The sequence below is a fragment of the Pagrus pagrus genome (assembly GCF_965226575.1).
Source record: "Pagrus pagrus genome assembly, chromosome: 4".
Classification (NCBI taxonomy): Eukaryota; Metazoa; Chordata; class Actinopteri; order Spariformes; family Sparidae; genus Pagrus; species Pagrus pagrus.
Window position 1 is genome coordinate 28,571,617 of NC_140188.1, and position 25,508 is coordinate 28,597,124.

The 25,508-nt window shown below is 41.6% G+C and overlaps 1 protein-coding gene across 1 annotated transcript in view; it reads right to left on the reverse strand.

The window, feature by feature from the left end:
• LOC311256394 (chloride channel protein 2-like) overlaps positions 1-25,225 on the reverse strand; it is a 206,819-nt gene extending 181,594 nt beyond the window's left edge. Inside the window, exon 1 of the mRNA XM_084351429.1 lies at positions 25,133-25,225. The gene's annotated coding sequence lies outside the window, so the exon portion shown is untranslated. The remainder of the gene's footprint in view (positions 1-25,132) is intronic.
• Between the last annotated feature and the right edge of the window lie 283 nt (positions 25,226-25,508).

The window sequence follows — 25,508 nt, forward strand, 5'->3', positions numbered from 1 at the left end:
CTAAGACTGTGTTTGAGGCCCTATTGCACCCTCAGCCTTGTTGTTGACGCTCACCCTGAACACATCACAGTCAGATCTAAAGCACCCGCTGCATGCCGGAAGACTAATGGAAACAGCAGGACTACATCATTACATTACATGACATCATCACCAAGATTCCTAGTCTCATCTTGACAAATGAAGGTTTAGATGAAGCTCAAACAATTTCAGTTCATACATTTATATCCAAACGTGAAGCTAATGCTTGAGGAAACACAGAGGTGCTTGCAGAAGCTCTGACCATTAGTCTTTAACTAATCAGTGTTGGAGGGCTGCTCCGCAAAGACATAATCTCATGAAGTGTTCAAGGTATTAAACTATGGTGGTGTAGGGAGAGCAGTGACTAAGTCAACAGTGACTAAGAAGAGTACAAGTTGAAATATGAGAGATGGAAAAGTACAAGACAAGTGTTGTTGACAGTTTCGAGTACTACAGCCTTCAGATATACCGACATAAACCACATATTTCTCTTCCTCCACTCTCTCTTCTGTTTAATGCACAAAACCATGTTTGTCACATCCATATTAAGGCTAATGCAATCCATCAGCAGCCCTAATACAAAAGTTAATGGCTTTGGTTTGACTGTGCAACAGCTTGCTTGCTTGAGGCCTTCAAGTGTGATGGATAGGCCCACCATGCAGGACAAAGCACACCTGCAGAATGTCAAGTCAGACAGCTGAGAACAAAGTGTCGGGACGGACTGATGCTCATTTCTCTTTTATAAGTTGTTTAAATGTGTCAAGTATGTGCGTCTACAACAAATATTTATAAATAGTAAATTCACATTCAGAGCCACTAACGCTAAGCAAACGTACCATAATATGATAAGGGACACTCAGCTTTCTAGAGTCAATAAACTATTAGCTCATTCAAACACAAAGTGATGGAGCGTGTTGCACAACAGAACGGGCACATTCCTGGAGTGGTAACTGGAGAATGGAGGTCAATGAGAGGGAGAGTCCGGAGCAGTGACGCTGCCACAATCCATTCAGCCCTACATCTGTGTGTGTGTGTGTGTGTGTGTGTGTGTGTGTGTAGGCCTGCACCTTTTTGACAGGAGCTGCTCAGCTGTGACTGTCGAGCTCTGGGCCCAGATTACTCCTTTTCACATGGTCTGTGTTGACAAGGCAGATCAGTCCAGCTGGATGAAAAGGCCCCCACAGTTCACTATTTCTAATCCTCTTTTGATTTCTATGGAAGATCCATCTGACATCCTCCAGCACGTCTGTCTGCTCTCCAGTAGTCAGGGACAGAGGCTTTTTTTTTTTTTTTTCCTACCCTGCTGGCTCTCCAGTGGGGGAAAGTAACTAAGTGCATCTACTCAAGCTACTTACTAGTTATTCTATTACTAAACACGCAGTTTATTTAGTTTTTAAATTACGAGCCTCTACTTAATGGTGGAGATGTCGATTTACAGTAAAAATGCACTTTAAAGGAGACCTATAATGCTTTTTTTTGTCATTTTTTTCTGTAAAAGGTCTTGAAAGTTAAAAAGCTCAGACCAACAGAAGCTCCTCTCTCCCACAGAAAACACTGATCCTGAAACTTCTCGTCAGTAGTCCCCCGTTTAATTCCATGACTTCTTATCATCACATTAAGTCACACATTTGCATAATTTATTAACATGAAACAGAGGGGGGAATACAGTGCCGCAGCTTGGGACAGTATGAGAAAACTGATCTGTTTTTGAGCATTAAAGCATGTAAGCTTATTCTGATAGTGACCCAAAATAAAATAATGAACCTGAAAATGGGCATAAGATGTCTTGTTTAAACAATTTGCATCTGTTTTTACAGACGACAGAAGAAACGTGTAAACCCAGATGTGACGACCACTGAGCTGGCCTCTCCCTTCTAGAGCCTGGTGGGCAGAGTAGGGCCATCGGCTGGATTCAGCTCACCTGTTCTGTCTGCCAGAGTATACAAGCTGGCTGTCAGCCCTTCACTCTCTCCTTCCTACAGCTGGCATCCACTCTACAAATGTATCTTTTGGGTTGTCTTAATATTTGTTTTTGACCTCTGTTTAATAAATGACTCTTAAGTAAATCTCTTGCATGTGTGCCCTGCTTGACACAACCCTAGGCCAGTTTGAGACAGACACAAAACATTACGTAAAACTTTTCTTTTGTAAAGACGAATACTGTAAGTAAAATGATCAGAATAAGATGGTCAGTGCTCCACATGAAACATTATTTTACTCAACTATTGCTCAACATTACATATGCATATGGATAAAAATGGAGCCTTTTTTTGTCTGTACTCTGCATTTCATCTGTATTTCTGCACGTTTTCTGAAATCTAACAGATATGGACCAACAGAGTAGTACCTCCAGTAGTCGTGGGGAGCAGTGTAGCAGTGTGGCCAATGGTTCAAGCGAGACACGACCACAGGACAAGAGGAAGAAGATTTAAAAATGGCAGAACTTTTTGAGGATAGTTTATGTGAGTTGGTGAGAAGTCTGAAGATGTTACTTCACCCAAACACAGAGACAAACAGTTACTACAGAAAAGCTGGGAGGGAATTAAATGTGAGCTGGGAAAGTGGAGGTCCGTGTGGGTCACAAGACTGGGGTCAGACAAGACTTGAGTCAGTTGACAACAACACGTCATGAGAGTCACCAGCACAGTCTGACAGTGTTTATACAGAGGACAGATAGGACAAATGAATCATAACTCTACACTTCCCAGGAATTATGTCAGCTTTTTTTCTTTTACTGTCACAACAGCTGTAACACAACCATGACAGTAGATTATCTTTGCCCCAGTGGAATGGACATCATTCTTTAAATGGCCATACAGAGGAAGTAAAGGGCATAATATTAGCAGAGTTTAAACTGACTATTTGCTACATCCCTCTGTCAAACACTGACCAATCATAGCTTAGCTCCCAGAACAGCAAGCCTGTCAAGCTTTTTACAGCAGTTTGGGTGCCTTTTTTCTCTCTTAGCCTTTCCAAAACCCCAAATATATCATAAAATGTTTAAGGAATGTTAGCATACACAGCTTACCAGATGACTTACTACAGCAGTAACCTAACCAGCTGTTAAGGCATGAGCATGCACCCTCAGAGGTCTGATGGCTGAAAGTTTCGGAACATTCACACAGGTTCATTTTGCCTCCTTGAGCAGGCATATTTACGTTTGTTGTCAGGTGGCAACCTCTAGTGGCCACATCAATAGTTATGGCAGCAACGGAGGAAGTCAGGTGATGGAGCATGAAGAGCAATGAAGTCTGCATAAGGAAGATGGATGGAAGGATGGGCCAAACATGACTTTTACCCAGAAGACCAATGATCCTGTTCTGTGAAACTAAAAGTTACTGCTATTTAAACTTCATAACATAGTAACATAGTGCATACATAGTGTACATAGTGTAACTTAAGTTACGTATGTAACGTATATATGTACGGTAGTTTGGCTACTGTACTATCCTACTTATTTGAAAACAATTCACTGTTTTTTCCTAAACCTATCCAGTTTTGTTGGATAAATCTAGCCAAACTGCGACCATATGATGAAAGTCCGTCGTTGACCTGTCGTTGGTACACTACAACTGCTGAAAACACTAAAATCACTGGTAGAGACGGTGCTTTCAACCAGCTCATGGAGATCATTTTTGTAGTCAGCTAGCCGTCCTACAATCCCCCAATTTTTTGACCAGTTGGAAATGAGACTCAAAAATCAACTTTTCATACAAACAGCACCTTTAAATATTAGGAGAAAAGCACCAATCTCTTCTCACTATAGGAAATAGCAAACAAACAGTTACTAACATGTTTATGCAAAAACTATTGAAGCTAACCCATTTTTCTACCAACTGTGTAAGTTTATCAACGTGTGACATAGTCAAACTTTCTTCCGGGCATTAGTGTCCCTCAGGCTTTGTTCCCGTCTCACTCATGTGTGGCAAACCGATTAAAAAGCCTTTAACTCTCACCGCGTCTCACAACTGAGTTGTTTTTAGCAACTTTTATTTATAATTACACTTCTTTCTATACAATAGGTTTTGTTTTCATAGTTCTTCTGCTCCTGCGTTATCCCTCAATACACCTGCACACACACAACAACACACACCAGTCATTTTTGCTGCAACTAATATAATATTTCCTCTCCACTGCTTTTCTCGGTCTACTTTTGACCTTTAAAGGGTCTTAATCCCTCATCCTCCTCTTAATTGGTTTATTCATGGTTTTTCAGTGTGTTTGTGCATGCACATATTGTTTAAGCGAAAGTGTAGTCTTTTTGAAAAATCTCCTCTGTGCTAAAGCATGTGATGCTGTTTGTTTCAGCCTCGGCACTTTCATTTTTTTTCTGTGTATGATTTGATATGCTTGCTGCAAATTAGACTTGCCATCTCGGAGGCTTCCACCTCCTCCTCCTTCTACCCAAATACCCTGAAACCATATGTGGTTTTTGATGTGATGTTCACAAAGCTGTTCAAGTGTCTGACAAATAAATCTTTTGCATTAGTGCAGTATAACCAGTGGTGTTCTGCAATGCTAACAATCAGGCTCATTCATACAGTGGCAACTCAATTTTTGGCAACAGAGCCACCCTGACCCCTTTTATTGGAAATACACCGGATATAGCACATACATACACACAAACACACACATACACACACCCTGTGGGCTTTAGACATTGAACCATCCCAGTGAGCAAAGAGTGGTCTAGATCACATCTTTTAGACATCATTTATGGACATCCAAGACGTCTGAAAGACGTTCTCTGGGGAGCCAGAATGAAAGTTTTTTATGCGTCTTTTCTGGACGTTGTATAGACTCTGAAGGACGTTTCTACCAGCCAATTCTGTGCAAAGCTAACTGAACCTGAGCCATTATTACTACACGCCTCTTCTCCAGGGTCGAGTCTGTTTCCGTCTTGTTACGTCTTTTATGTTGTTTTGTCTTGATGCGTCTGCCATGTGTGATATGTGCAGATAGGTTGAAACCTTGTAATGTCTGTGAATGTTGGGGAGGCTGTGTTCGATGACGCAAAATAAAAATAATCAATATTTCCCCTCAAATGCATTACAACTAAAGTAACAAGCCTGTTTTGAAAATGTAAGGTGTAGAAAATACTGATATTTGTTTTCAAATGCAGGGAGTAAAAGTAAAAAGGTGCCAGAAAAATAAATGTGTGAAGTATTTGTACTTTGTTTCTTCCCACCTCATAGAAAATAACTGAAATAAAAGGCTCCTTACAACTCGTCCGGCATAATTATTCACACCCTGTTTTTAAGCTGAAACCTTCCCTGTAGCTGCCAAGATAAAAACATTAGCGCACAACCCGTTTCTACATTTTGGCTTCTCCTCCGGTGCGTAGCGGCGGTGCTAATAATGTGGATTGAGACCTGTAGTTTCCCCAATAAACACACTGAGCTTATCCGCTGTTGCAGTCCCTCCTGTCCGGCCTGCTGCTGCTAGTCATGGACCATACTTATCCTCCGGAGCCTCTCTTCGCTCCCAGAGAGTCTCTTGGCGAGACAGAGTGGACACGCTGAATGTTTGAAGGGCAGCTGCCTGGTGGCAAACGCAGACATGGCGAAACCAAGTCGTCCAAGCACAACATTATAAAACACTGTCAGGAAAGATCATAGAAATACCAAAACACGCTGGAGTGGGGCTTCAAAAAATGCCCAGATGAAACTGTAGACAGGAGCACTGTTTTGTACAGTTCATGCCGCAAGGAATTTTCCATTGAACTACTTTAAACTTAAAATATCACCTCCTGTTAAAGTTTAGAATGTCTAAATATTCATTTATTCACTCATTTGCAAAAACACATTTGCACTAAAATATTTTTTAAATGCTTACAGCAAATTCTGGTATATGCGATTAATTTCAATTAATTAATCACAAAGCTTGTATATAATTAGATTCATTATTTATTAGCTTGACAGCCACAGTTTTAAAACAAGTCCCCATCTACCAGCAACTTGACAGCATTTATCATTACCCAACACAACTCTATCATTTACTCCAGTTATTGTTCTACACTTACATGTCAAATGTTTGTAAAAAAGGTAGCTGAAGAGAAGTAATAAATATATTGTGTATACATTATATTGTTGACCTGATACATTACATTACTGATATATTATAGCTATATTGTATTTCTTCTATTGCTTCTTACTCCTTGTTTGTTGATCACAGCTACTGTACAATTTTAAGAACATTAAAACTTCCTGACTCTTGGTGGTGCTATCAGTTGTTGCCGTGAGAGCAACAACCATTTTTTACCAGCGCCGTCTCATTTCTCTACAAACAAAAAATGATTCTGTCAGAAGAATTTCTAATATTCTGTACTCACACTGAAAAGGTATAAATAGCACAGGGGCTGTAGATTTGTGGATACAAGAAAAGTGAATGTAGAGACTCAACAGTGCACTGGCATGGAGGTCTGGATGAGGAATGTGTACTGGCAGCCTGAGTCTGCAGGGTAAACTCGGATGAAGGATAGTGCGAGTCAGGCCAGCGTCAGTAGACATAGATCTAACCCATGGTATTATACACTGAGGCCATACATTAACAGCATTATCATCAATTATTGATTACACCATCCTAAAGCTCACATATCTTCCTCTGAGCTGCCTGTGCGTCCTTATGCTGCTGTTATAGAGATTTATTTATATGAATGAGCCTGCCTTTTTACTGTATGTGTGCATTTTTCAAATAGATATGTGTGTTGTTTCTGTGTGCATATCATCATGTATTTTTGCTTATGTGTCTTTTAGTGTGTGTGTGGGTATGTGTGTGTCTGTGTGTGCGTACATGGATTCCATTTCCATCCACACAGTGATGGAAGCTGAAATAAAAGAATAAAAGGTTTTCTCAGGGGGGATCAGGATCTGATTGGTGAATCCCATCTGACATCGGGCTGCAGCGTTGAGGTCAGCCAATGGAACGTGTGGAAGGAGAGGTGAAGGACCATGACGCACACACACACACACACTCTTTTTTTTTTTTTTTCATTTTACAGTGGTGATCTGCTGCTGGGTAATAGTTACAGCTGTGGTCATGCCTGAAAATAGTAATAACTCCCTGACATGTTTCAAGCACCAACATGTACTGTAGGTTCTGTCCTAATGATAACATAACAATACCCAAAACTCTCATGTGTCACACGTATATATATATGGCCCACCCACCTTTTAACATAACTACATATTACTACATACTACATATTAAGTGATAGCATATATGATGCTTCAAAAGATGTCACAGCTCTCCTAAAGGGACAGTTCACCCCAAATTCCAAGGTACATATGATTCCTCTTACCTGTAGGGATATTTATCCATGTCAATTGGATAATTGGTCAATTGGCTTATTATAGGCCACAAGACTGCCATGTAGGCGACCACAGTTCTGCTCTGTGGGAAGATTTCCAGCAGTTTTATTGCAACCAAAACAGGTAGACTACTTTAAGCCAAACCATGATGTTTTCCTCCCCCAAAAACATTTATTTTTCCTTTATGCTTCTGCGATGAATTGATGCCGTACCTATGGCGTAGCCTTTGCTTAGGTGCATGCCCTACGCTGTAGCTCCCCAGAAATGTAACTTGTGATCGCGACCTGTTGTTTCCCCAATAAACACAGCGTTCTTCGGCTGTTGCAGTCCCTCCTGACTGGTTGGCCACTGCTCTTCTTGTATTACACTCCTACTCCTGAACTGCTCTTTGCTGCTAGAGTGTCTCTGTGCGAGAGAGACGACAGGCTGAGTGTCCGAAGGGCAGTGTGCCCCTCAACAAGCAGCCGGCGGGAAAACGGCGCCTTGCCAAAATCAAGTTGTTCCCTGCAGACACTCTGCCTGTCCACTCTGCGTAGCCCAGAGACACAGCTGTGAGCTGAAGGGTCCTGTGTTTAAAGCGGAAAGTATGGCCGGCAATCCACTCAGCACCGCCAGCAACACAGACACACCAGCACATGTTTAAATGCCCACTACAGCATAGGCCACCTGTTATGGTGGGGTGAAAACAAAAACAGCACTTTGCCTCGAGTTCAAGAACGTAGAATTATATAACCTCAGTTGTTTCTAAAAAAGATACATTGTGCACCTTTTAAGGAGACATGCATATTTTCAGGTTATAATTTTATATAGGGTTACTGCTGGAATAGGACTACATGCTTTAATGCTCAAAGAGCACATCAGATTTCTTGTAATGCTGTACTGTATACCCCCTCTGTCGGAAATGCTCTGTTTCAGCTCCTGTCTCTCTAACTGATTGGTTCTTTCACAAAATATTAACACAATGTTAGTAATAATAAATAATTACCAGTAATGTCGATATAATGACTAAGTGAGTAAAGACAAGTATTAGAACGAGTAGAACAGTCTGGTAAGTTCAGAAAATGACATCACCTTTACTGTAATGTAGCCTTTAAAACCAGGAAAAAAAACACCATTTATGCATTATCACGATTTAACAACATCCAAAATCTAAGACGACATATAGTCTCATATTATGATAACGATATAATATCTTTATATGGCCCAGCCCTAAAATGTGGGACATAGTGACATAATGATGTCGAGAAATCACAGAATTAAGGGAGGTACTACTGATGAGGCGTTTCAGGCACTCCAGGAGCAGTTTTTTCTTTGGAAGAGAGGAGCTTCTGTTGCCACGCACCAGGAGTACATACAGAATAGAACAATATATATATATAATGATATATATATAAATATATATAAAAAATCTACCAAAGCTTCCCATTTGTAGATCATGACTGTAATCAAAGCGGTTCCGAGTGTAATCATTTTATTTTGGACATCACTTTGAATCACCTTTCTTTTTTTTATATCCAACAAACGAGTACTAGACAAGACTTATGTTAAAGTTATTTTTAAGACTTTTTGTGTAACAGGACCCATGGGAGCCACAGGAGTCCCTCCATACTGGAGAAAATGAATAATTCAGACCATGATCAGGCAAGGAAGCAGCAGCAGACTGACCATCTGGATGCTCTTGAGAACCACAGATTGACTACAAGCTCCAGGAAATCTTTGCTCATTCAGCAATAAAAATTGCAAGAATCTAAAACCAGAAACCAGTGATATTTTTTTATAACAGATTGCATTTTGTTCCACTCAAACCAAGAAGACATTTTTCAGGCGCAGAATGTAAAAGAAATATCAATAAAACATTGAACTAGCTTCATTCGTTTTGAGTCAGTTCATAAATCCTGAGAGCAGTTAAAACAAAAATATACTGAGCAGGTGGACAAGAGTGCAGACAAGGCTTTAAAGTGGTTTTTAATAACTGTCAACACATTTTAAAAGGCCTGTCATGTTATTAAAATAGGATGATAAACACTGACTTTATAAGGTTTGCTGTGAATAAGAGTTTATGTAAATGTTGGGGGAAGAAAAAGACACATCAGTTCTGAAGGACAAGTCCACAGTCTTACAAGTCTGTCTATAAATAATAGCCAGGAACACATACGAGCATAGAAACAGTTACAAGAGATCCCACCCTAGTGTGCCTGCAATGGAAGTGATGCGGGACAAAATCTAAAGTCCTTGATTTATGCAAAAAGGTATTCCTTTTTATCTGAAGCCAACACAGGGCTTCATCAGTCCAAGTTTGATGTATCAAGTGGGTATCCATGAATGAATGACAATTACTTCAGACATGTGAAAACAAAACAAAACAAAATGAAAAAAATGACTATAGGCTCTTATTGCCTAATTCCACTGGATGCACGTGTGTTGCGGAACAGCTCTGGTACGGTTTGCTCCGTGCTCCGTCGTCCGGCAACCCCAACGGCTCCGTTTTGAGTGCAGCACAGCACAGCACTGCCGGACAGACCGAGGAGTTCCGGCGATAATTACATAATCACACGCGACCGCAGTTATAGTTATGTGTTATAAACACAAGAACAAGAAGCGTTTCCAACCGAAGGATAAGAAGAAGTGCTTGTATTAGTCTCTGTTTTTAGATTTTTGCGTTTTATTATGAAAATTAACCGGATGTTATGTTGTTGTTTTGGTGTGTGACGTCCTGTCTGCTCTGTGCTGAATTCGGCTGAATAGATGTGCCTCGCTCCAGCATCCAGCAGAAATAGAAGCCCTGCGTATCTGCTCCGGCAGAACGTATTCAGAGTGTGTGTGTTTTCAGTCTTTGCTTTTGGACAGGAAGAAAGTGAGATTTTGCGAAAAGGATGAGGCAGACACCCATGCTCGCTTCCGCATTGGGTCCTATGAGCAGTGGTGGAAATGGGGGAGGAAAGCCAGTCCAGGATCAGAAGTCAAAAATAGATTTAGAAAATGTTTTCAATGTTTTCATAGTACTGGAGAAATTAAGATGTATTATGTATTTTTGCTGCTCTTAAGCCAGAAGAGAGATCTCTCTTTTTCATGCACCTGACATCTATTCTGTGCGATGTGCGAGGGGCGGGTCAGATCTGTCAGCTGGAACACAGACAGAAAAACCCTGCTCTGATGACAATGCACTTAAAAGTCTGGCTAACTTTACTAGAGTTGATGCTGGCGCTGCTCGTTGCTGCTTGTGCAGCAAGTGTTTTGCAGGTGAGGGTGGAAAAACAAGCAAACTTTCCAAACATCCAGTGAGAGTGCATCACATTCATACAGTCGGAGAAATGCACAGACTGCAAAGCTCATGGTTCATCTCTCCCTTCCACAGCCACCCCAGGTGTGTTACACAGTGAACTAAACATATGTTAATGATTCAAACGAACCATTAGTCTGCTGATTGTTTGCTCTGAATATGGGTGTGCTCATAAATTCAGTCAGAAATGGTTGTTCAGAAATTCACAGTTCCAGTTTCAGAGCACACTGTAAAGAGGATCATTTTGGTCATAATTAAAATCAAAAGGCAGAATAGAAAATTAGAAATATTCAATTAAAAGATTATTTTATAAGCTATGACCTCCAGTTACTGTGAAAAACAGAAAACCATCTCCACACTCATCCAGACTCATTTAATCTTCTGCGTTTGTTTTTCTTCTCAATCCGACTCGTTACTACAGCAAACTGTTAGCCACGCTAATCTCCATTTTGTGCAATGAGATTGCGTGAGCGGGATTGCGTGTGTGTGCGTGTGTGTATGTGCAGTGCCATAAAGCCAGACTAAAGCTGTGTTCGCTGTTTATTCAAAATGGCCCGTATATAAATTGCACTAAATAGGACACTGCACTTCTTTGGGACCTCACCAACAAACCTGCTAAGTGTTGAGTAGATCATAATATCATAGTAACAGACAGACAGACAGACAAAGGCTCCTTGCGTTAAAGTTAGATAACAAGTCCAACTCCTTCAGCACGATCCAGTTCCACCAGGTAAAATACTGCAGTACTATGACTCATGAATTTGTACTGAAGTGTCTGACTCAGTCCACAAAGTACACAATTCAGAGAGATGTCTATAAATAATGTCCCAAAACAATATAGCTTCTGGTCCAGCGTTTTGTTATTGCTAGTTATAGCTACATGTCTATAGGAAAGTGTTTCTAAATGATAACCTCTCTTCATGTCAATGTACATAATATATGTAATGTGACCACAAGGAAAAATCAAGGTGTTTTTTGGAGCAAGAGCCTTAATGTCACAGCGTACCTACAGGGGACAGCAAACACGAGTACACTAGAGAAAGATTTGAAACAGAGCTTCATTTTGTCAAATAGATATTTTAGGCTTCACCCAATCACCAAAAATAGACCCCTCCTAACTGATTATTCCACACATAATCCATGAACATCGCAGTGATTTACTGAATCTCCTCAAAACATGGTATTCATCTCAGGACACTGGCCCTCATTCATCGCAGCATTGTAGAAAAAGAGCTGGATGTATATTGGACGGGATCCTAAGATCCTGTCACATCAGATGAATGGAGGCAACTCAAATAAGCACAAATAAATCAGAGGTGACTCATTATTCATGTGTGATCGACGCTAATTATGTGAGTCTTGATCTCATTAAAAAAAGTCCGGGCGCTGCAAAATATGAACACTTACAAGTGCTGTCACCAAGCGTGGAGGTAATCTCATTGTTTAATTGCAGTAGTCTATGTGCAGTAAAGACACTGTTTGAAATGAGCAGAGAGATGTTCTCTGCAGATACAAGTCAGATCTTTGTTTATGGCTCCAACTGAGATTGAAGTGATAAAAACAGAGTTTGGCAGTGTAACAAAGCAGAGTCCTATGAATGAGGACCACTGTCTTTCCAAGAACCTTGAAAATCAATTGCAGACTGCTTCCAGATAAAACAATGAAGACGCCGTCTCCATCATCTGTCTCTGTTTCCTTCTTCTATCATCACGTCTGAAGCTACACGGCTTCATTAACTTCTTCCACTGCTGCTTTTACATACGTTTCTCTGTCATACGCTTATACTTATTTCATCTTACAGTCACTGGAGAGCTATCCTAACCTTAACCACACATTACATACGACATGCCCAACCCTTATCCTTAACCTAATGCTCTGGCCAGACGACATGACTTTTACCGCCATTTGCTTGTCTTGTACTCTACTCTCAAGTTTAAGCAGTTTACACGGAGCGACTTCTTACGTTTTCATTGAAGTCCAGCAGTGACGGCAGGATCTCTGCTGCACTGTTAGCTCCGGGGGGGTCCATTGTTGGACAAGATGTTGAGCGATAGCAAGGTTTTTGATGTAAAACACAATAAGGAGAGTTTTTTCTTCACCACGGAGTTTGTTTAACATGTTGAATGCTGCGGTGTGTGTTTGTTAGCTCGTTAGCAGATGACAGCTGGTCTTGTTTGTCACTGCTGACCGCTGCTCCGCTCCGTTGACTTCACGTCGTAACGTCTCGTGACGGCCTAATGTTCATCTTGCAAAGGTCTTATTCAGTCATTAAATGAAAGAAACGCTTACAACTCCTGCCTTGTTTGAAGATGACCTTCTAGCGAGTGCACAGTGTAAAGTGTCCCAGTTTAGTTCTGCCTTTTTTGTTGTGTCAACTTTACTCTAATAATTAACATTTAGAAGATCGTTTTTGACGTTTGTGTTAGATTCTGAATTGTGGGAGACAAGAATCGTGATTTTTATGTTAATCGATTATTTTACCCTTCCCTGTTATCTAGCCTCACCTGAATCAAGCACTTTTCTAGGAAAAAAATCTGTAAGCACACAAGGAAGGTCCAGTATGTGTTTCACTGTTACGCTGCAACGACCATGTGGCCGTGTCGCTATAGGAGATGCTCACATCAACCTGTTCAGTTGTTTGGGTATGATGATATGTTGATGGGGTGGATAGATTCACCCAGGAGACAGGTATTTGTGTCCTGTGTGAAACCAAAAGTCAACATTAACTTATTTGATCTTCTCACCCCCATGTGGATGGAAAGTTGAGTGTTTTTTTTTAACAAAACATTTCTGGAGCTTCACAGCAAATGACTCCACACAGCTCATCTGGCACAATCCAAGTCTCCAGAAGCCCAAAGTTCTAAAAATGATTGGAAAGATGTTATTTACACCCTTTTGTTATGTCAAAATCTTCACTGTAGCTGCCAAGCTAAAAGCATTAGCATGCATCCCGTCTGAAGTGGATCGGGGCTCGACTGTGTGTTTAGGGCGTAAATAACATCTTTTCAAATCCATTTGGGATCTCGGGGCTTCAGGAGACATGGATTGTGCCGAAGGAGCTGTATGGAAATATTTTAATGGGTATTTTTTGGTTGTTTTTTGTCCCCAGCTTGTTTAGGAGAATGCTGCAACACTGTTTTGTTGTGAAGCTCCAGAAATGTTTGTGGACAACAATACTTCACCTGACTTTCCATCAGCATGAAGGTGAGTAGATAATGACTGAATCTTCAATTTTTTGGGCGACCTTTTTCTTTAACTTAGGTTTGTAAGTGAACTACCATCACACATACATTACCCAAACCATAATACTTTCCCAAACCTAACCAGGTAGTTTTGATTCTGTTTAAATTATTGTTACCATAAAAATGAAGGTCACCTGACTTCCTTTCCTGCGTGTCTAAAACTCATATAATGCAGATTCTGCTCAACGACATGCGAAAAAGCTTAAGATGCGAAGACATGAGAGGCAAAATGCCCTGTTTAAACATGATTATGTTACGGTTATGCATACTTGCAAAGAAAGAAAATAAAGGAGAAGAGCAGCTTTCCTCATTTTAGCAGGATTTCTCCAAAAACAAGCTTATTTAAATGTTTCAGGTGCATCTTCCATATTCACCATATTGATTTCTGTTATGATCGTTGGCGCAGTTCCCAGTAAAAATGACAATTGAAAACAAAATGAAACAAACTTTCCATATCATGCAGACAACACATCGGAACACGTGCTTTTCTTCTTCAAGACTGACATACTGCTCAGTTTCAAAAGTCTGGTGAGAGGCCAGATCTCATTGGGCACACACATCTTTGCTCTCAGATGATTTCCCACCTCATAATTCTCAGTATTAATATCTTATCACCCTATATGTTTGCACTGTATGTAATTAAAAGCCAGTTGTTAATTTGCAGGTCTCTGACTCAAACCTCCACCTTCTGTATGGAAGTCAGACACTCACACACACTTCCACCATCCCGATCTCCACACACCACTTTCCCCCTCAAAACATAAATTATGCGCTACGTCCTCAACTGGCACTGATCACTAGCATTGAGAGTAATTTGTGAGGCGTGGACTCCTCCAATATGAAAGATTTTTCAAATGTGTGAGAACCATGAACCCCGTGAAAAAAACACAGAAAATGAATGTGATACATTGTGGGAACCATCTCTGTGCTCCCGAATGGGTGAGAGTCATTGTACTGTAACTCTGTGCACACATTTTTGTGCCCACAATTTGATTACGTACACACACACACAAACAGCATTACATGGTGCAGGTAGCTGTGCATCTGCAGTAATATATGACACGCATTGCCAATCGATCTGTGTCTTACTCTGCCAGTCATGCACAACAGCCTGAGGACATAAACACACACATGCACATGTGTTGACACACACACACATGCATACACACACTACGAGAAACAGCTCTAAGTAACAGTTTGCAGTGGATATATTTGCTGCTTGATGTTGTTTTCTTTGGTGGGACTGAGGTCGGCCATCACTACATACTCCACAACATTCCACGTTTTTTTTTGTTTTTTTACATGTGCAGCCACATTTTCAAGGCTCTCATTAGTTACAATGTCTTGGAATAGACATGAGTACACCAGTTTCCTCTCAACAACCCATCACAATTCTACATTATTCCTTATTTCATTCCATTTATCATTACCAGTGCTCCTATCCAGCTGTTAAACCAAATTTAAAACCAAATAAAATTGAGCTGTGTTTCCATCAGCTGGTGGTCCGTACTGAATAAATCATCCTGAGAATCCCCTGGGCCGGGCAGGTGCACTGTCGAGGTTCACAAAGCGCTCTCTACCCTCGTGTCACCAGCTTTGAGGGAAATGTACAATGACACATGTAGAGGAGAGCGAGCCTATTTCAGATTCACTGTATATCGTTACAACACTGGTTATTTTTGAGATAATAAGCAAAGCTCCATTGCACCCTGCTACCATATCTTTTCACAGAACACTTCGCATCGTATCAGTGCCTGACAACCTTTGGATGTAGTTTGGAGGATGAAGAAACTTCATCAGCAGAAACATAAGGAGACATCACATTATCTGTTTATGGTAAAGTCAATATTCTGGGGTTTATGGGCGAGGCTTCCTTTTCTGTGCACTGGTCATTTTGACTAATCTCTATAAAAGCAAAAAAAACAAACATACAAACTAGAGGATAGCCAGGGGGTTCTGAGATTGCATTTCTGCCTCTGTTGCTCTCCACATGGACTGTGTACCTGCATACAATCAAACAGTCCTACATGATTGTCTAATACTATGGATTGCAAATGAAATCCATAATGTTTCTGATGCCATGTCTTGTTCCTTTCTTACAGATTATGCATTCATGTGCTGAAATCTGTTCCAGTTAATGATGATGGATTGATTTGTATTGTAATTTATAGTGACCCTCCTGCTCTCCTTCATCTGTTCTAGTGGCACAAGTTAGGATAATCTGATGTTGTCGTTTTGCTAGCCACGTGTCATAGGAGTAACTACAGCATCTTGCAGACTATTCTACTTTTTTTCCTCCTGTCTACATATTAACTGTGTATTTATTATAATATCCATACAGCCATATGTTCTGATAGGGTAGCTGATTTGACCTTTGACTTGATCTGATGTTGGATAGTATTCCGGCCCTGTTCACATTTGGCATCAACGTCCATCCTACGTACCGATCACAAGTGGACAGCTCTTAGTACAGGTGTGAACACTCCCAAGACGCATTGAGGACACATTTAAGATCTGATCACCACATTCAGAGATAGTGTTGGCCACACGTGATCACATTCTTTTAGTAGTATGAACGCACATGGGTCCTGGGCCACGTTAAAGGACTGCCTGCTCAACTGATGTCCTCTGAGAAACAAGAAGAAGAACAACAATCATAATGGATTGAACGCTGTCTGATTTCCACGTAGTTCATTGTAATGTAAATGATGTGTTCGGGCTCCCTTAACCTGCCTGTTAGCAGCAGATGTTTGTGAACTCACTGTGTGTTTCAACTAGTAACAGCAATATCTCCGATCTCTTACAAACTGGGTTGCTGCCTGAGGAGAAACGTAACTTTGTGAAATGGCAACAGCATATTCCAAATCATTTGTACCTTCTAGGTCGTTTCTCTCCTTGTAAAAAGTCTCATTGTGTCGAGGCATTTTGTTTTTCATGCTTTAAATGCATCCTGTTTCGGTATCTTAACTCCCAAAAGCTGTTTGAACACACTGTTTCAACTGATTTCATCATTTACACTAAATGTATTAAAGAATACAAGATATTCTCGGCAAACACGTAAAATTTTACAAATACAGTAAACAGTAACCCTTACAGGCTACCTCTTAGTTGCCTGTGGAGAAAGTCGTCACCCCCCCTTAAAAAAATGCTCAGTTCTGAGACCTGTTGCATTAGAAGAAACTTATTACACTGACACAAGTTCTTAAATATTTGGGCCTACTTGTTAATTTGTCAAACGTTACACAAGATATTTCTTTCTTTTTGTGGAAAAACATGTCCATTTGTTTCAGGGACGTAGGTGTAGGCTATGTTTTGTTTATAATCAGGGTCTTAGGTAAGTGGCATCTGCACTGCAGAGTTGTGGCTCTGATGACGGTCAAAAAAGTGGTTGGTTGAAAACTTCTTGACATTGAGCTTCTCCTGTCCTCATTAAGGGGCCCATTAATCTTGAATTTAAATCACATTAGAGGAAACTCCACCTCACGTTTCCAATTCAGTCGTTCCTCCCTCTGTAAACCTGCAGCAGGATGTCCTCTCTCTGAAGCACTTCTGTTTGTTTGGGGTGTGATTCTACTGAAGCCATTTAATCAGTTAAACAGTCAAAAAATGTGTGTCAGCAAATTCTGGGTTTAAGTCATTTGCAAAGACAGCGGCTGGATCAAAGACTTCAATCTGCTGTGACTTAGTGCAAAGAATACGTCTAGTCATTCTCAGCAGCACCGTCAGTGTGTGTACCGCGCTGGCATGTGTTTCCAGGAGATGCTTTCAGTGTATTTTTGAGCATTTGCGCGCGCGTGTGTGCGTGCATCTGATACTGACCTTGTGGGTACATGCTGACTGGTCTCTGCTGGGATTAAAAGCCTTGAGATGATTCAATTACAAGAAATGACGATTCTCTGATCTGTCAGAAAGTGTGCGTACGTGTGTGGAGATGCAAGAATGAGCCAACCTGCCAGTGTGTTCAGGTATGACTGCATTGTGTGTGTAATGTCTGAATAATGCGCACATCCACCTGCAAGTCCTCTGCTTATGAAACAACAAAAAGCATAATTTCACTGCGACACCTGCGCTGATGCTTGCAAGAAAGTCATCCACATGCCGGGAGGTGAATTATTTGTGTTACCCGTAAATTCTTGCACCCCTTCTGAGTAAAGACTGTTCCACCTGAGGACTCTGCCTTTCTTACAGTCTGGAATGATTGAAGAACAGACAAAAACAACCTGCTGCAAACACACTATGCTTTTTTTTAATTAAACATGCTCTGTAAAATGTGTCAGCTCACAGTTTTTTTTCAAGTCTCAGTTCTCATTTTTTCCTCTGCCTCCCATTCTTCCTTTTTTCCAGCAGCCGTCTCAGTGCTGAGTCGGTGTAGGCACCTCTTTTTCAATTTCTGTCTCAAGGCAGAAAGAGAATGAGGAGAAAAAAAGGAGACGCCAATGCCAATGGCACTGGATCATTTTTTAAACAATGGATGGGTTTGGGCTGCCACCGAGCCACAGGTCTGAACATGCCTAAGGTGATGGGTAACAGATTCTGGTACAATAAAATGTCATAATAAGTCTGTCTCCTGGCTTTTTAGGTTGTCTGCGTTTTCTCTCCTGGTTCACTTTGGCAGCTGTCTAAATAATGACTCCAACTGCGTGGGATTTTTGGGAGACTTATTATGCTTTTCTGGTATTTTCTTTCCTTCAGTTTTTTAGATTTAGGTTGTGTGAATGTAAAAGATCATAAAAGTTAAAAAGCGCAAAGTCTGCGCCAACAGGATCTCCTCTCTTCCACAGAAAGCACTGCTCCTGAAATGCCTCGTCAGTAGCCCGCCCTCAATTCTGTGACTTCTTGACATCACACTACATCACCATGTCACACATTTGCATAATATATGCCTATTTTCAGGGTAGAAGTGAAGTGAAAACTGAAAACAGGACAGAGCCGACCAGAGACAAGGTGAGCAGAGTTGGCTCAGGCTTGTGAGAGCTGACCAATCAGAGCAGACTCGATATTTGGGAGGGGGGGCCTTAAAGAGACAGGAGCTAAAACAGAACGTACACGTCAAAAAGATACAGTATCTGGAGTACGCCCAGCTGCTAGCTGTTAAATCTTAACAAAACTAAAACTTCACTTGGAGATTCAGAGCACTTGGAGAATGTACATCTAGGATTCACTCTCCTTTGAGCTCTGTTTTGGTCTCTACCAACTCCTGAGGGAGACATCTGGCTCTTTAGCTGCTAAACGCTCCACTATGTTCACCAGCTAGTTGCTAAATCTAACTCTGTCTGTCTGTTATTTGAAGCACTTAATGTACATTTATTACACGGGTCTATTGAATGCTGCTCTCTGATTGGTCCATCGCTGAGTTCTACGGTCTGTTATTTCTGTATAATGACCATCGTCCATCGTCAAGTATAACAGACCGTTGCTAGGGACGGTGCTCTGATCCGCCCCAGCAACATAAGCAAGACAGCTGGACTTTCAACGCGTTACACCAACCACAGCATAAGAAGCACTGCTGTCCAGCTCCTCTCTAAGCCCGCCTTGAAAGTTAAAGTGAAAGTGAAAACTTTACGAGCAATCCTTGTTGCTGTTGAATCATTGTGGGTGATTATTTATTATTTATTTCACTCGTAAGCCGTGTAATAAGCGGGATAATGTATAGTTAGTCAGTTGTTATGTAGAAATAAACCCCTTCAGGTTGTATTAAACAACCTGTCGGGGTTTATTTCTCCATAACAACCCCCGAACTATACATTATCCCTTACTTATATTTATAAATTACTCTGTGCCAACTTCCGTTGCCTGCTATGATCGAAACCAAGATAATGAGAACTTTATTAAACCAAACATTAAAGTGAGCCGTAAAACCAAAACAATGAGCTAAAATCTACCATTAAGCTGAGGAGACTGCTGAGTCAGGTGTTAATTTACTGTGGGTTCATCACTCTGAGAGACCCCTTTCACATGACAGTACCCAGTGCCCATCATACTGGATACGAGTGATGACATCCAGTGTTTAGTAAGTCAAGTTAAGTTCAGTTCAATTATACATTCGTACACTATGACTGTGAAAAATTACAGAGGCCAAAGCCAGAATAACACCAGAATTTATCAGATATGATAGTTAATAGCAATATCATAATTATAATTCCTATCCTAACCCTCCTGTCCTTCAGTGTGTGACGTAAACTCACATTTTGCTCAGCCAACACCTTGTGTTTAGTAGCATTTGTTGTTTTATTACTGTTGCCAACCTTGTCTGGCCGAGGTATTTAACTAGTCTGTTATTTTGATATTTATCACATTTTAACGTTTTAAGTGCCATTATGTCTTTCTGTAACAATGTCACCCTTCCTCTATTTATTAGCAAGGACTTCTTGCAGTGTCCTTCCTTGCTGGCCAGACTATGGACACTGTCTGGATGTGGTCAGGATCTGTCTGGATGTCTTACACTGAAGAGATATCCTGCTAAGTTGCTTCAGCAATATAATGTTGATATGTCTGCCTGCCTCAACCCAGTATAATGTCTGGTCTTCAATTCAGTCTCACCTGTAAATTCACTCGGTCTTGATTTGGCAGCCCAGTCGCCAGGATGTCAACTAAAACAGGTCGGCTACTTGAAGCCAAACCATGATGTTTTCCTAACCCTAACCCAGTGGTTTTGTTGTGTAAACCTAACCATAGCATAAGCAAAGTGTTGTGAGAAGAGGGAAATAGAAAATTCAACCTAAACAATGTTAAAGTTGCAGCATGAAGAAACGTTCAGTGTACATCTATACTCCTATGGGCCAAAGTCATGACACAAATCATCGAAGTTGTCAAACTAGACAAGAGAGGGCAAAAAAAAAAAATCATTGCATACGAGTCTTTCAGCAGAACATCTGAAGACTTTTCCACCAAGCCTTACTATATTACATAAAATGAGCAATGGTTGCTTTCAACGTTATTTCCACCATACCAGACATCTTGTTGGACCATTGTTGGGCTGAGATCATGTAGTCTTGTAGTCTGAAGTTGGTATGGGAGTGTGTTCAATGCCACTGTGCAAGAGCTTAGATGAGTTTTAGATGGTCCAACATGTAACAGAACATGTGTGTTCCAGGTTGCAAGTCATATAAATGTAGGGAATATGACAAAAATCTTTTCACCATTACCTGATTGATCAGCAATCAAAAAGATGATGAAAAATTTAAATCCGGGGGGATATCGGGCCATATTCAAGGTAAACCAACATATTTGATAACCATTTAGCTAAGATTAGCTTTCAACCACTTCAATACTATCATTGCCATTCAACTACATCCAGTGTGTTTCACTTACAGCATTAAAATAAATGTGTCCAAGATGTGTGTTGAAATTTTATAATTAATTTATGCCTTTCCAATCATATTGCGTAACACTGTCAAACAGTAATGGTAGCTTGGAAGTGGTTGAATGCTAACGTTAGCTGTTGTCACATTGAAGTTGTCAAGTATCTTGTTTTTACCTGAAAAATGGCCCGATGTCCTCCAGATTTTCACTTTCCATTATCTTTCCAGTTGCTGATCAATCAGAAAGCAGTGAAATGATAACAATTTGTCAGATTTATACGATTTGCAAGAACAGAGCAGAATTGACCTTCCCACCCTTTGTGGTGTAATGTCAGAGGAAAATGGCCGCTGTGTGAATATTGTCTCACGACCATGGGTGTTTTTGTTTTTATTGCTAAACAACCACCACCGCTGTTGAAGATCTATCTATGTGACTCATAGATGCTCACTGAGGAGGTTATGTTTTAAAGTTTTTGATCATGTTACACTTAGTCAGGTTCAATTTAGTCTTAGTTGTGGACATTTTAATGCACAATAATATTACATTATATCTTTAACATGAATTCCTTTACTCTTGTTTTGGCTGATGGTTAACCCCACGCATGCTCGCCTTGATGGACCACACTCAGTCACCATTCTCTCTGTGTCTCTGCTGCTGTCATTACTTTACCATCAGCAGAATAAACTGTAATTTTCTCCGCATTGCAACGCATCCAAGTTGTGCCCCAGTGAGTACACAATCAAGGGAAATGATTATCCAGCTCAAATTGAACAAGAATTTTAGTAGCATTGCACAACACCCCCACACACACACACACAAACACACACACACACATAAACCCGGCTGACTGAGCTCTTCAGATAGCAACGTGGAATGAAGGCAATCTCAATTAAGGCCCTAATTTCTCGAACTCCACCTACATACTGAAATGGATGCACGTCATTAAAAAATGCTCTCCAGTTAGCAAAAGTCGTTTCATTTGAACAAGATCTGAAAACAAAACAGGCCATCTGATCTGCTCCTCGCTTCGTGCCTTGGAACACTTCATCCAGCAGCACACTCCGGCTCACTCTCAGACCATCAAAGAGGCGGTAAGACTCAAAAGGATCAATATTAAATACTGGGAGCAATCCAACTGCTCCCTGGTACTCCATCCCCCACCTGCCTCCATTTGCCTCCACCCCCTACCTCACGTCCTCCTCTGTTTCTGCCTCAACAGGTCTGATACTGTCCCTCGAGCGGTGAACTTTGGAGAAAAATCTATCACATGCCTTGGGCAGCACGTCCGCTGATACACTTGGCGTTTATTTGGTGGTAGACAATTCTATTAGTCCCCTGGATGTGTTGGACTGATTCATTCTCCGGCCTGCAGGCCTGCAGCTCCTCGCCAACTCGATTGCTGCTTCACCTAATTGTTTCACACTTATACGTCAACTTCAGCGTTAATGGAATGTGTCTAAAGAGCCCGAGAGTGGAGATAACTAACGCAGTAGTTTTACAATGGAGCGTAGAAAATCTCTCTTGAGCACACAGTGCAAGAGTAATGTATTCCCAATGTGAAGCTAGTCTCAGCCAGGAGATGAAGTACAAAACAGGACTAAGTCCTCATTATCTCAAGCCATTGTTATTGATATGGCCCAAAATCACGAATCACATTGATGACCTCAATGAGCTTTACAATCTGTACAATGAACCACACCGTCTGTCCTGAGACCCATGTGAGTAAGGATAACCCTAACTCTGTGCTTACGGTCTCTTGCCCACTGAAATGGCCTACCCATGGCCCCTCAAGAAGAACATTTAACAATTGATAATAATTAGCTATAAATAAAATGACCCGGACAGTAGTAGGCCACTGACATTTCACCTCGTAGTCGTGTGACCTACCCTCCTATGAAGCACGTGAAATTATGTGCGCATTGATCTGTGTATTTCACAAGAAGTGAATGATCACGTACACATCGTGCCATCGGCTAGCAGTGACATTTCGTGGCACCTCCCTTTCAGTGTTTGACTATTATATTCCTGGATTAATGTCAGCCTACTGTTTCATAACTGTGTATGTTGCATCTTTGTGCTAATTTGAATACTGTCATAAATTGAATCTGCAACAATGCCTTACTATCTATAAGATCATCATATGTTTGCGGTCTCACTGTTCTGTGAGAACCACAAATCTGTAAAAATTCTAAACTTTTTCATGCTGTCAGAAAAACAAACCATCTTAACATGAAAAGCTCTCCATAAATAATTCCTGGAGGGGCTGACTAACCAGACAGTTGCAGCACAGCACAGCACGTGCGGGAAAAAGTTTCTTACTTTTTGTCATGGGCGACCCGACTATTGTTGACTTCATGGCATGTAATTATGGCACTCACACAATTAAGGACGGAGCCTGCACTCTGTGTCAGCAGTCAGCAGCACTATGGAGCGTGTGGTGTTCTGTATGTTACAACATTTTTTTATATCTCCTTGATCACAGTATTGCAACGTATCATAAAATATTGAATTGTAAAACCAGTATCATCACCTACACTGTGGCTATACACAGCCCTAACGCCACGATGTTTTAAAATCAGGTCACATATGGCCCTTTTTAACTCAGCACCTGCCCCTTCAGAGGTCTCTGCAAGGCCCTGCCATAGAGACGGACAGATGTATTCTTCATATGGCTGCATGCACTGGACTGTGACGTCCGTACCGTGGCGGTACGGGACAAATATATGTACTGTTACGTCCCTAATGCCAAATGTTCCTGAGGTGTAGCCCCTCTAGTGTCAGGGCACGCCGTCCCTGTCACATGTTGTGAATTACTTGTTGTTATATGACAGCTACAGACATAAACAGACTTTTATGTCAGTTCATTTTTTAAAAAATTGTTTACATTGAATCATAGATGGAGCTGAATCACGGATGCATCATTTTTTACAGCAACTATATTGCGGCTGCTGGGAAAACTGATGGTTAACAAATTCAACTGATGACGACCAGACACAGTAAAACAACACATTCTAGATTTAATATATCCCGTGTGGACAGAGCTAAGCGGCACATTTCTTTTTCTTGTGTAAGACAACTCTCACTGCTCTGCTGAAAATCTCAAGCTCTCAGCGCCACACAGTTCTCATTATCGTCACACCTCACCATACATGTACGACTCAGCTGGTGAGCTCACTGAGAGGCTCGCTGGGGAAACACAGGATAGGAAACTAAGAATTCAGCAGGCAGATGATGATACATTAAGGGGAAAGTGGAAAAAGACACCTACTGTAAGCTTAATTCAATCAGTGCTACTGGAGCACAGGGCTGGAAGATGGAAATGTTAATCTTGTAAACACAGAGGAGGCAACACAACATGGTGTCTCTGGGCCCCCTAGTGGGACAATGAGGCAGGTGGGTGCTCATGTAGACGCCCAACATACCAACATACCTGTGGAGTGTCCCTGCTCTGCTGCAGCTCACTGCTCCACCTCTGAGTCTGCAACTGGTGCCTCAGTTCAGCATTGTGCTCACTGTGTGTGTGTGTGTGTGTGTGTGTGTGTGTTTGAGTGTGCGCGGAGGCGTGACCGAAGACGCCTGCCTCCCAAATTAAAGGAGTTTTGCCGTTTCCTGACAGAATGAAGCACATGATCACTCCCCCCACTAAAACGCAGATAATGTGCGTGACGCGCGCAGCCACTCAAAGGGCCCGTCTTGTGATTTGAGAGCCCGCAGCTGATGTGCAGATATAGTGTCTGTCTTGTGACAAGCAGAACCGTGACCACCCGCGCCAAAACCGGAACATGTTTGAACGTTGTAGGGGTGAACGCGTGTGCGTGAGGGACGCGGAGGTGAGGACGGGGTGAGGAAGTTGACTGAGGGGTGACGTGAAGCCGTTTCAAGGGAAGATGAAGGTGAAAGGCACTTAGCACACACACACACACACACACACACACACACATTAATCAGCCATGCGGACGCGCAGTGCGCAGCCTACCCACCGTCCTGCCCGGGGCACCTGGGTATTCCCAGGATGTCCAGCAAGTCCCCAGTAGGCGTCCTGAAGCGGCGGTGAGCGGTCAGTCACCTGCAGCTCTCCATGTCTCACCCTCCGAGCGCTGAGGGCGGAGGAGGGGGCTGGGTGTCGGGAGGGGGACGCGGACAGGTCAAAATCCCGCAAGTTCAAAGACAAAGTTTGATTCAATGCAACAGTTTATCCTCCAGTAGAACTTGTCTGCTGCTGCACAGATCTCTGATGGCTGAGCAGGATCCCAGTCAGAGTCCTGTTGTTCAGGCTGCCACTGGAACCAGGATGGATAGAAATCCTATTGGTTGCAACAGCCCAACTTCCAAGGCGCATTTAAAATCCAGAAAACA